This window comes from Sapajus apella, unplaced genomic scaffold (genome assembly GCF_009761245.1).
Source record: "Sapajus apella isolate SASKATOON/1434 unplaced genomic scaffold, GSC_monkey_1.0 scaffold1641, whole genome shotgun sequence".
Classification (NCBI taxonomy): Eukaryota; Metazoa; Chordata; class Mammalia; order Primates; family Cebidae; genus Sapajus; species Sapajus apella.
Window position 1 is genome coordinate 1,488 of NW_022438567.1, and position 12,156 is coordinate 13,643.

The window sequence follows — 12,156 nt, forward strand, 5'->3', positions numbered from 1 at the left end:
GTGGCTGTGGAAAAGCCCGGGGTGGGCAGTGGCAGAAGGTGTGAAGGACAGGAGCAATGCCAAGGCTGGTGTGGGTGCGGGGAGCGGGGCCTGCCCCTTGATGCATTTCTTCTCCAGATGTTCTCTGAGCCATTGGGAAGGGCATGGACAGTGGGGCAGCCTTGACGTCATGGCTGGGTTTGCATGCTAGCAGCAGCTGGCACAGATCGAGCTCTTAGGATGTGCCGGGCACGGGCTGAGCCCGCATACGCAAGGCCACAAGCAGTCCTCCCTCCAGGGCTTGTAGGCAGGCAGGATTGTCACTCCAACTTCACAGAGGAGGCCGCTGAGGTTCAGAGTGGCCAAATGAGCCGCCCAGGCATCTCAGCTAGGAAGCAGAGGGTCTGGGGACCCAACCCACTAAACCTCCATACTGTGCCACCTCTCCAGGGACAGTCAGAGAGAGGCTACGTAGGAGAGGGCGGGTGAGAGCAGGACAGCAAGGAGGAGGCAGCCGGGGAGGTCTGCCTTCATCCGGACACGGGCGGTGAGGTGCTGTTCTGGGAGGGTTCTGGCAGAAATGGTGTCTTTGGGTCTTGGGCGGTAGGCACCTGGGTGCCAGGCCCAGGCTGAGCCCCACGGCCCCTAGGTGTGCAGAGGCAGAGTGTGTACTGCTCGGAGCGGCAGGCAGGGTCTGTGGACGAGGGGCACTGTGACCCCCTGGGCCAGCCCGATGACTGCCAGAGGAAGTGCAGTGAGTAGCCCTGCCCTGCCAGGTGAGCTGCCCCCACACCCCTGCCAACTCCCCACCCCCAGGCGGCCTAGGTCTGCCACAGGCCCCTACTTCTGGGCCCCAGAGTTCCCAGGGAGGAGCACAGGCAGCCAGGTTTTCACAGGTCTTCCCAAGGCTGAAGCCCCAGCTCCCGGTCACCCCTTACTCCAGCCTGGGTCAGGCTGGACACCTGTGGTTCTCCTCCTTAGGTCCCTGGATATGGAAATAGGCCTCAGGTCATGCTCACTTCCCCTGAGGGGAGGGTGGCAGGAGCAGAGGGGCTGGGCCATGTCACCAGACTTAGGGGGTAGGACACCTACCTGGGCTTGGAGCTCTGGAGAAGCAGCCACTGGCCTTGGTCCCAGCTCTGGGACCAACCCTGAGGGCCTGCGAGCCTGGCCTGGCCCTCCCTGCTGGTGAGCCTGCTGATGCCACCCATGTGCCCTTGCCAGGTGGTGGGCAGGTGAGTGGCAGCTGTGCTCCTGCGGGCCTGGGGGCCTCTCACGCTGGGTCATGCTCTGCATCCGCGGTGTGAAGCTGGATGAGCAAAGTGCCCTGGAGCCGCCCGCCTGTGAACACCTTCCCCGGCCCCCAGCTGAAACCCCCTGCAACCGCCACATGCCCTGTCCGGCCACCTGGGCTGTGGGGAACTGGTCTCAGGTGAGTGCTGGATGGGAGGGGCCGCCTCCAGCACCACCCTTGGTCTCAGGCTACAGGGAGGCAGACAGCCTTCCTCCAGCCCTTACTGCCTGGTACCGTGGGTGGGAGGGAGTCTGGGGCATTCCAGGGTCCAGCCTGACTCCAAAGCCTCAGGGATCAGGAAGCCCCTGCAAAGCCGTGGCCACAGCCATGACCTTGAGCTGGGTAGGGCCAGAGAGGGCTGGCTGGGGTCCCTGCCACTGTCCCTGACGCGGGCAGTGGACAGTACCTTGTCCCCACCTTGCCCCAGCGTCCCCTGGCAGCCTGCCTCCCAGCCTGAGCCCCTCACCCTAGCTTCCCCCCCTCAGTGCTCAGTGACATGCGGGGAGGGCACTCAGCACCGAGGTGTCCTCTGCACCAATGACACTGGTTGTCCCCTGTGACGAGGCCCAGCAGCCAGCCCGACAAGTCACCTGCTCTCTGCCACCCTATGCGCGGCCCCTGGACACACTGGTCCCTGAAGTCTCAGGCAGCGGCTCCTCCAGCCACGAGCTCTTCAACGAGGCTGACTTCATCCCGCGCCACCTGGCCCCATGCCCTTTACCCACCTCAGCACCCAGGCCAGCCAGCATGGGCAACGCCATCGCCGGGAGGCCCTGGAGCTGGACCCGCTGGGGCCTGTGTTTGTGGACGACTTCTACTACGACTACAATTTCATCAACTTCCACGAGGACCTGTCCTAAGGGCCCTTTGAGGAGCCCAATCTAGACCTGGCGGGGACAGGGAATGGGACGCCCACACCACATGGCCATCCTGCTGCGCCCTCCACAGGTAGCCCCGTGTCTGCCACAGAGCCCCCTGCAGCCACGGAGGAGGAGGCACTGGGACGTTGGTCCCCTAGCTCTTGGCCCAGCCAGGGCGGCCGCTCCCCACCCCCACCCTCAGAGCTGACCCCTGGGAACTCTGGTCAGTTTCCTGCCTGAGGAAGACACCCTCATAGGGGCCCCAGACCTTGGGCTCCCCAGCCTGCCCTGGCCCAGGGTTTCCCCTGATGGCGTGCAGATGCCTGCCACCCCTGGGGGCCAAAATGACTTGGTTGGCGAGGACAGCCAGTGCCAGCTGCCCCATCCATGGTGGGACAGGACCATGAGGTTTCCAAGAACGATGAGGAATTGGGGGGCTGCAGAGCCCCCCACCTGCCCCTGAGACCCAGCCCCATGCTGCCCCCTTTGTCCCCTGTGGGCAGCACCCACTCCTCTCCTGGTCCTGATGTGGTGGAGCTGTGGACAGGAGGGACTGTAGCCTGGAAGCCAGCTCTGGAGGGTGGCCTGGGGCCTGGGGACAGTGAGTTGAGGCCCACTGTGGAGGCAGCTCCTCCCCTTCCTCCTCCCATAGCCCCTCTGCCAGAGATGGAAGGCAGGGACAGTCCCCTGCAGCCGGGGACTCCCAACTCCCCAACCCCAGGACCAGGATCCTGGAACCTTCGGACTGTGGCAGTGTGGGGCACCTTCCTCCCCACGATCCTGAATGGCCTCGGGCACACACCTGAGCCTGACCCTGCCCGGAGCCCGGGACCCGAGGGCCAGCCCAAGTCCCTCAGCCTGAGGTGCCCCTGAGCTCTGGGCTGCTGTCCATGCCAGCTTGGGACAGCCCTGCAAACAGCCGCAGAGCACCTGAGACCCAGCCCCCGGCCCCCAGCCTGGCTGAGGCAGGGCCCCCTGTGGACCTGTTGGCTGCCAGGAACGCCAGCTGGCAAGCTGGAAACTGGAGCGCGGCAAGTGGTGCGGGCCGAGCTGGTGAGGGAGTTTGACCGAGACCTTGGTGATTGTTACCTCATCTGAAAGTGAGCAGAGTGGGACACAGGCATTGTCTGTCCCACCTCCCTCGTGGCAGGGGCTCCCAGGATTAGGTGGATGAGGAGACCACAGGGCCCATTCCTGGGCAGCACAGGGGGCCTCAGGGAAGCCAGGGCAGGCACACACTGGCAGCACACCCCAGGACAGAGTTCACTCAGACAGCTGTGCAGTGGGGAGAGTCCCCCTCATGGCCCGCAGGCCCAGTCTGCCCAGAAAGCAGCAAGCTTCCCTGAGGCTCAGCCTGGCTCCTCCACGCTGGGCTCAGCCCACTGCCACCTGGCTCTGCCCTCAATGGCTCCACCGTCCTTTGGCAGTGACCTGCAGGGGTCTGAGCTGCATGAAAGAAGCTGGCCAGTGTCCCCTCCCTGGGTCCCCAGATGGTCACTGCAGGAGAAGCAAGCTTCTGTTCAGATCCCTATTTTGGGTGTGGGAAGGGGCAGGCTGGTCAGGATAGCTGGCCAGGAGTGCCCGCAGGGTCCCCTTCCCCTATCTCTGCACCAGTGACACTGGAAACACAGTCCCTTTGTCCTTTGTGGGCAGGGTCAGTTGGTTGCTGGGGGTGGGGGTTGACTTTATTCTCACGGTCTTCTTGGGTGCTGGGTGGAGGAGTCTATTTTGCAAATAAGAAAACTGAGGCCCAGAAGAGGGGCCTGTCTTGCTGAGGCCTTGCTAGCCTAGGTGGGTAGTTCCTGGCTGTGGGGGCCTGGGGGGGATGGGGTCTGCCTGGCTTTCACGGGTCCGTGCCCCGCAGTGCTCCACCACCTGTGGCCTGGGTGCCTTCTGGAGGCCAGTGCGCTGTAGCTTCGACCGGGATGAGGACTGCGTTCCTGCTGGCCGGCCCCAGCCTGCCCACCGCTGCCACCTGTGGCCTTGTGCCACCTGGCACTTGGGCAACTGGAGTAAGGTGTGTGAGGATGGAGCCAGGGCACGGGGCGGAGCCCTGGGTCCCCATGGCCTGTGTTCCGAGAGCAGCAGGGGAGGGCTCTGGGCTGCACGTCTGGGCACCCGATGGCACTGGATCTGAATCTCCTGGGAGTCTTCATTTTTGTCTGGCTAGGCCTGTCTCCTCCCCTCTGTATTTTTGACCCCATCTGGACTTGTCTTTCACCAGCTTGCCTTTGTTCCTCCCTTTCTCCGTCTGTCCCCGCCCATGGCAGCCCCTGGCTGTGTATCTTTTGCCTGGGGCCTGCCAGCCTTGGCCTCCCGCTGGGACTCTTCAGGGATTTTCCCGGGCTGGAACGGGGCCTGATGCCTTCCCTGCCACAGGCCTCATGGGGTCGCATGTGTGGGCCTGCACGTGGGGGGTGTCCATACGCGTCTCTCCGTCACCAGTGCTCCTGCAGCTGTGGTGGAGGCTCCTCAGTGTGGGACGTGCAGTATGTGGACACACAGGACCTCCGGCTGCTGCGACCCTTCCATTGTCAGCCAGGGCTAGCCAAACCGCCCGCGCACCGGCCCTGCGGGGCCCAGCCATGCCTCAGATGCTACACTTCTTCCTGGAGGGAGGTGAGGCCTTGGGGTCCAGTTGAGGGGAGGGGGCGCCCTCAGACCCTGGCTGTGCCCTGACTCCTTCCCTGCACCCCAGTACTCTGAGTCCTGTGCTGGTGGTGAACAGCAGCATCTGGTGACCTGTCCAGAGCCAGGCCTCTGCGAGGAGGCACTGAGACCCAATGCCACGCGGCCCTGTAACATTCACCCCTGCACACAGTGGGTGGTGGGGCCCTAGGGCCAGGTGAGCTGGGCTGTGTGGAGGAGCAGGGAGCAAGGGCTTGGCAGCACCTGGTCGGTCCTGGGTTGGGTGAAACAGCTATTGAGTGTGGCTGAGAGCCAGGCTGTCTCTGGCCACTGCTCGTGCAGCAGTGACTGGATGAGGTCCCGCCCTGCTGGTGCTCACAGCCTGCCAGGGAGAAACAGACAAGGAAAGGGCACTTGTGCTGCGACGTCAGGGAAGGCCTTTCCAGGAGGGGCCTCAAGTTGAGACCCGAGGGAGGAGTCAGTGATGCCAAGGACAGGGATAAAAGGGACAGTAGGTGTGAAGTCTAAAGAGGCAGGAATGACGAGCTTGGGGCAAGCAGGGAGCCTGGCAAAGGCCAGCGGCAGAAGGGGGCAGAAGAGGAGCCTCGGGTGGGCAGTACACCTTCTGCTGGGTCTGTTTAGAACGAAGGGGTTCAGAAATCTCAGCTGTGGGCCCTGAGCCGGGCCCTGGAGTCAGCTGGGCCAGGATTTGAGTCTTTGTCCCACTGGCTGCTAAGTGACTCTGGGCAGGTTGCTTTGCCTTGCTGGGTCACTGTGTTTTCATCTGTAAAATGGGGACAGCTTGGGAGAGAAGGGTCAGGAGGATTAAATGAAGTAACAGGATGAAGCACAGGTCTGGGCACAGACTCAGCGGGCACAGCACAACACTGGCACAGTTTCGGTGCATGTTCAGGGCTTTCAGACCCGCACCTGATAACGAAGCCTGGCGGGCTGGGCCTCGGCTGTGAAACCTGTCTCCTCCCCTCCTGCCTGTGGGCTGGACAGGTCCTCTGCCCCATTCTTCGGGCACAGTGGTGTCTCACCCACGTCTTTGCCTGCTTCTTCATTAGGGCTCCATCCCGGGGGCTCTGCCCAGGCCTGTCAGGCATGTCCCGTGAGAGGTGCTCGCTGCCCTGCAGCTTCAAGGGCTGTCCCCACTGTTCTCACGCCACTCCCCACTGCAGGAACTGATCCCACAGTGTGAGTGGGGTTTGAGTACCGAGTGGGGTCTAGGCATGGGACCAGGCCCTCCCAGGTGGCACTGAAGGCAGGGCTGGGAGCAAGGGCAGGCCAGTCAGGCACAGCGCGCAGGGATGGCTTTCCAGAGGAGGTGTTGCTGCCCCCACTGCTAAGGTGGCCAAAGGAGACACTCCCTCCCTACCCCCCACAGTGTTCACCCCCCTGTGGTGGGGGTGTCCAGCGGTGCCTGGTCAAGTGTGTCAACACTCAGAGGGTCAGGAGAAAGAGAGAATGTATGTGTTGGGGGCAGAGGAGTCAGAAGTAAGTTTGTGTGTGTGTGTGTGTGTGTGTGTGTGTCGGACAGGGGGGGTGGGGGAGAGAGTGTGTGTGTGTGTGTGTGTGTGTGTGTGTGTGTGTGTGTCAGCAGCAGGGGGTCAGGGTGTCCATACCACTTTGGCCAAGGCCCTTCTACCAGGACACAGCTGGTCAGGAATCCCAGGTGCCTGAGGAAGATAGCGACCAGTGTGGCCATGAGGCCTGGCCTGAGAGCTCCCAGCCGTGTGGCACCGAGGACTGCGAGCCCATCCAGCCACCCTGTGAGTCCCCGAACCCCTGGCTCTCTGCTAAAGTGAGGTGGGGTGGGGAGGGTGATGGGGAGTGGGATTGTCAAACCATCGCGCCCACAGCACCGGCTGGCTCCATCTGCAGTCTAGGCTCAGGAGCCACGTGGCCACTGAGAATCCTGAGTCCACAGGATGCCATGCTGGAGCCTGGGCTGTGCTGGGAGCACAGGGGGTCCCAGCCACATGATATCCTGCTGGCAGATGTCTGGCCCCAGGGGAGGAGAGGGAGCGGCCCTGGCCCCTGAGCTGCTGTGTGAACCTGCGTAAGCTCTTTTCCTCTGGGTCAGTCTTCCCATAGTGAGGCCAGGGATGTCCCTAAGACTGTGTGAAAGCTGGGCCTGGGTGAGTCCGGGTCCCCAGCCCTGGCCTGCCCATTCCCTGGCCAGAGGGCTGCCTAGAGTGAGCAGTGGAACCGCAGGGAGGGCTTCCCTCCCAGGGTCCTGCTAGTCCCAGCGGTGGGGGGATTCCTGACCAGCTGTGTCCTGGCAGAAGGGCCTGGGCCAAAGTGGTCTGGACACCCTGACCACCTGCTGCTGACACACATACATGCACACACACACACTGTCTCTTCCGACCCCCTGCCCCTGAGACACACACACATACGTCTTTCTCTCTCCCGACACCCCTGCCCCTGAGGCGCGCGCATGCACACGCATGCACACACACACACTCTATCTCTCTCTCTCTCTCTCTCTCTCTCTCTCTCTCTGTCCCCCTCCCTCCCTCCCCCCCCCCAGCTGCCCCCATCGGTGCTAAGTGCAGGAAACCATGGCCCTGGAGTTTAACCTGGGCACCCCTCGCCAGCTGTGTGGCCTTGGGCTCCATTTCCCTGTCAGGGCCTTCGTGTGCTGAATCACGGGGCTGTCAAGCACCATCCTTGCATAAATGAGGTCTGGGCACAAAGTGCCCCACACTGCATGGGCATCCAGGTGGTGCTCAGGGAAGGCTTTTTCCTCTTCCCCAAAGCCAGTGTCATCCCCAATTGCAAGGTCAGGAAGACGGCCTGGGGCTGCCTCTAGCAGTCTAGGGCACCCAGAAGCTGTGGCGGGAAGAGGTGCGGCCCCCTGTGTTAATGGCTGTCTGCCCCCTGCCCCTTGGACAGAGTTGGCAGCCAGGGCACTCAAGCTGGCATTCGGGTCCCCCTGCAGTCTCCCGGGTCTGCCTCTCCCCTTGTCTAGCATAGCCTTCTCTATCTGCTCCTGGACATCCCTCATTCAGGCTCAGAGTGTCCCCTGCCGTGCCTCGCTACCCTGCCTCTGGCAGGAGTGGCCCTCCTGCTTCAAATCCCATTACCTCAAGGCCTAGAGGCAGTGCCCCCACCCTGCCCTGCCTGTCCTCAGCACGCACCCAGCCAGCATCTCCGTGCGCCTGTGAGCACTCAGCTGCCTGAGCTGGCTGCTGGCATCACATCTCTTGCTTGTCAGGGCTAGGCTGGCTACAGGGAGTGGGTGGTTACCAAACCAGGTGGTGAGGACCAGATGGGGCAGGGAACAGGAACTGAGGCGCCTGGGGGCCCAGAACCAGGGACGATCGCCCACAAGGCTCTGGGCTTGCAGGGTCTCCAGGGGTGGGTGTGAGTGGGTGGAGGGTGGGGCTGCTTAGGTGACTGAACTAGAAGCTGTCTTAAGTGAGTTTTCAACTGCCGGTGTTTTCAGCTGCCCGTGAACAGTGGAGGGGAAGCAGGAAGATGTCTTGCACCTTGAGACCTGGAATTCCCAGGATGTTTTGCTGGTGTGTGGGGCAGTGTGGTGGATATTTGGAAAGCCTGGAAACGCCAGAGTGTGTGGTCACTGCAATGACCCAGCATGGCCGCATCTGTTTGCTGCGGAGGTGGGGTTGACAGAAGAGGGGACCGAGGCCCGAGAGGTGAGGCAGCTTGTGTGAGGTCACCCCGGGCGAGCAGGATGCAGCCTGCAGATGTGCGCTGTGGAGCTCTGCCCAGAGCTGGGCCGGAGGAGCCTGCCTGCTGCCTCGTGCCCTCTGTGGGGCCTGGAGGATGGCCCAGGCCCAGGGCCGGCTGCTCCTCTCCTGCTGCTCCTCCCCCGGGAGGTCTGCTGGAGTGAGCAGGGCCAGGGCAGCAGCTGGGGGTTTTCAGCAGTGACAGCAGCATCAGGAGCAAGGCTAGGAGGCTGGAAAAAAGCCACTTCCCAAAATAACTCCAATAACCACAGGCAGGAGGGCCCAGCTGAGCCTCAGCCCTGACAAGCCTCAGCCCCTGGTTTCCGCTGACAGGCTGCAAGGTCCAGTCTTTCAAGGCTTCGTGGCCTCCCTGAGAAGTGGAAGGCTGGCCTGGAAGATAGGATCCTGTGACCCCAAAGCCGAGGCTGAGTGCAGCCCCCGTGGCTGGAGGGGGTCACAGAGGCCTGGTAGGACAGGTGCACTGGAGCAGGGGGAGGTGCCGGGAGTGGGGGCCGAGGCCACTGCAGGCTGGCAGCAGCCTCCAGGACTGCAGTTCTGTGCCAGGCTCTGTCAGGGGATTCCAAGGCTGAGCAAGGATGGAGATGGGGTGGCAGGGCATTGCCCTGGGCAGGCTTTTCTGCGGGCATTTGAGGGGGTCAGGGTGGGGTCTCAGGACCTTTCCTCCAGAAACCTCAGCCCACCAGCGCCTGTTCTCCAATCTTGGGGGTCGGCCATGGGAAGGTGGGACAGAGACAGCCACAGTTGGAGACGTGCAACTCCGGTTCGGGAGCCCCTCCAGAAACCGGGGCATGCTGCATGGCAGGGAGCTGCTGGAGCCTCCTTAAGGTGACTGGTGTGGGGAGCCTGTGTACCCCAAACCACTGATGCCCCCCTGCACCCTTCTCCAGGCTGTGAGCGGGACCACCTGTCATTAGGATTCTGCGAGACACAGCGCCTGCTGGGCCGCTGCCAGCTGCCCACTGCCTGCACCCAGTCTTGCCGCTCATGCGCTCCACCCAGCCATGGCACTCCCTCCCAAGGCCATCAGCAGGCTGCCCACCGCTGACCGCATCAGGATGCACAGACTGACCGACAGACCTCAGTGCTCACCATGGGCTGTGGCGGAACCCCTGCCTCCTGTGCCCTAATGGTGCTAACCCCCTTCCCCATCCAGCGGCAGGCTGGGGACCGCCTCCCCCTCAGAAAAGGTATTTTTTTAACAGTTTGTTTAACACTTATTATTTTACATAAATGAGCATCTACCATTCCAAAGCACAGCGTGACTTCTTGAATTTGGAGAATCTTAAAAGTCAGAAACTCTTCTCCCGACCCCTCTGCCCCAATCTCCACTGCGCAGCATCTCAGCAGGCAGTGGCTTTTCACCTGCTCCCCTGGGGCAGATCTGCTGGGGGCAGAGCAGCAAGTGAGTCAGTGAGAGCAGGCCTCGGGAGCCAGGGGGATGATACCTTGGGAGACCTGTCTGCAGAAGGCTGGATTCTGGGGCAGGAAGGTTTTCTGGGCAGGGGTACAGCTTGGCCCTTACTTGCAGCCTGCCTCCAACTCAGGCACCCAGGCTTTCCTGGAGCCCCACTCTGAGGTCCTCAGAGACCTGCCCACTGTGTTACTTGCAGAGACTGCTCCCTGGAGTGATGGGGGCTGGGGCCCCTGTGGGCAGCTCTGTGGCCCTCTCTGATGTACCTGTTGACTCTTCTGCATAACCCAGGCAGAGGGGGAAGAGCAGGCTGGCCAGCTGTGCCCTTCTGTGTCCCCTTTATCTGTGCCCAGAGATGGGGCTGGGCTAATGTTAACTGCCTCAGGGCAGTCCCTTCCCCACTACCAACCCCAGTGCCAGGTTCCTACCACGCTGATCTGTGGTCTAGCAACCTGGCACCTGCCTACCCACAGCCCCTTCCCCTCCCATAAAATCTAGTCCCATGGAGAATGTGGTACCCACAGCAGGGAATAGATGGGCATGAAAGTGCTTTGAAGATGGTCCTGGCCTGGCCGAGGGTGGGGAGGCTGGGGAGGGGGCACACACTGGCCTCCCAGGCCCAGCCCTGGATCCCACCTGCCCTCTGGCTGTGAACCTTGGACTCGGCCGTTGACAATTTCCTCCTTAGCCCTTCCCTTGGAAGGTGTAATGCCCCTTCCCAGGTGGGGGGTGCTAAGGTTCAGAGAGGTCGCCCTGCAGCCTACCGGGGCCACCGCTCACATTCTACTCTCCCACATATGGCATCCCCGGACAAAAGGCGAGTAGGACCCTCGAGCCTGCATGTGGCAGCTGCGGCTGCTTGGCTGGATATATGCTGGGACAGAAGAGACACCACTGAAAATCACTCCTTAGGGACTGAGACCAAGAAACAGTATCAGAGACTGAACCCCTTAGTGATGAGCGTGTGTCCCAGGACTTGGAAGTGATGGAGGGATCGTGGCCAGGGCGGCTACCTGCGCATGTGCGCCCTGCTGCTCCCAACTCCACGTGCTCACCTCATTTCACACCAACAGCCCCATTCTCAGAGGAGGAGCCTGAGGCTCTGAGAGGAAGTAACTGGCCCAAAGCCACATGCCCTGGTGACACAGGCCATCCTAGGCCCCGACTGCTCACCTCCAATCTCTAGGCCACTCTGAGCGGGTGGAAGAAGGAGCAGGCCCTGACCAGTCCCGGTAGTGGCTTTGCACAGAGAGAGCAGCCTGCCAGAGGTCACACAGGAAAGCAAGTCACTCAGCAAGCTAGCGTGAGTCCTAGCCCTGCTGTGCAGCCCGAGGATGGAGGAGTGTCAGGTGTGCTTCCTGTCTGTGTCTGCAGCAGCCTGGCTGGCCCAAAGAGACCCTGGGGACCCACGCTCTGAGTCATGGCTTCCCAGGTCTTAGTCAAAACTGCCCCTGGTGGCAACCCCTTCCAAGGGGTGGGGAGCAGGGCTGTTGACTTGCTCCTGGCCCACACACTGAGCCCGTCCCTGGCCCAGCTCTGACACCACCACACTGTGTGACTACAGGAACCCACAGCCTCGCTGAATCTGTCTCCTGAAGAGAAAAGGCTGCCAGACCTTGGCCTACTTTGGGAATCCTTGTTGGAACCACCCCCCAACCCCCTCCCATGGGAAGACATTTGGTCTTAATCATTGTTGGGTGTTTTCCACTGATGGCTGGGGGTGTCCCCAGTGGCAGCTGGGTCTCAGCTGTCAGTCTGGGCAGGAGACAAGACTGACTCAGGCAGGGCATGGCACAGCTGGTGGAAGGAGGGGTGCCTGTTCTTTGTGGCTGGATGGGGGGGCACTATCTGGACACAGGGAGTCTCCAGCTCCCGGCTTTCCCACCTCAGTGCCCCCAGCCCACACCTGCAGCTTGGCCAAGGTCCTTGGGGCCTCCCAAGGCTTCCCCTGGTGGCAAAGCCATCCTGATACACCCCAGGGCAGGGACACCCAGAAGCACCAGGCTGGAAGGTCAATGAGCCCCTCCTTGTCCCCCAACACCAATAAGCCCTCCCCCACCCTCCAAGCCTTTGGGGAGAGCCCCATTACAAGTGAATCTCAAGGCAGAATATTCTTCAAATTAGTTTCTTTCTTCCTTTAATATTACAATTCCAAAGTGTAACTTGAAGGTCTGCACAGGCGCTGCTGTGATATAAAAGGACAGAGTCACTGGGCCCCCCCCCGGCGTCCTGCAGTTGCCCAGCAGCGGTGGACGCTCAGGG

At 62.0% G+C, this 12,156-nt stretch overlaps 1 pseudogene; it reads left to right on the top strand.

The window, feature by feature from the left end:
- The first annotated feature begins 628 nt into the window (after nucleotides 1-628).
- Nucleotides 629-4,931, top strand: LOC116546904 (annotated as a pseudogene).
- Nucleotides 4,932-12,156: the final 7,225 nt, after the last annotated feature.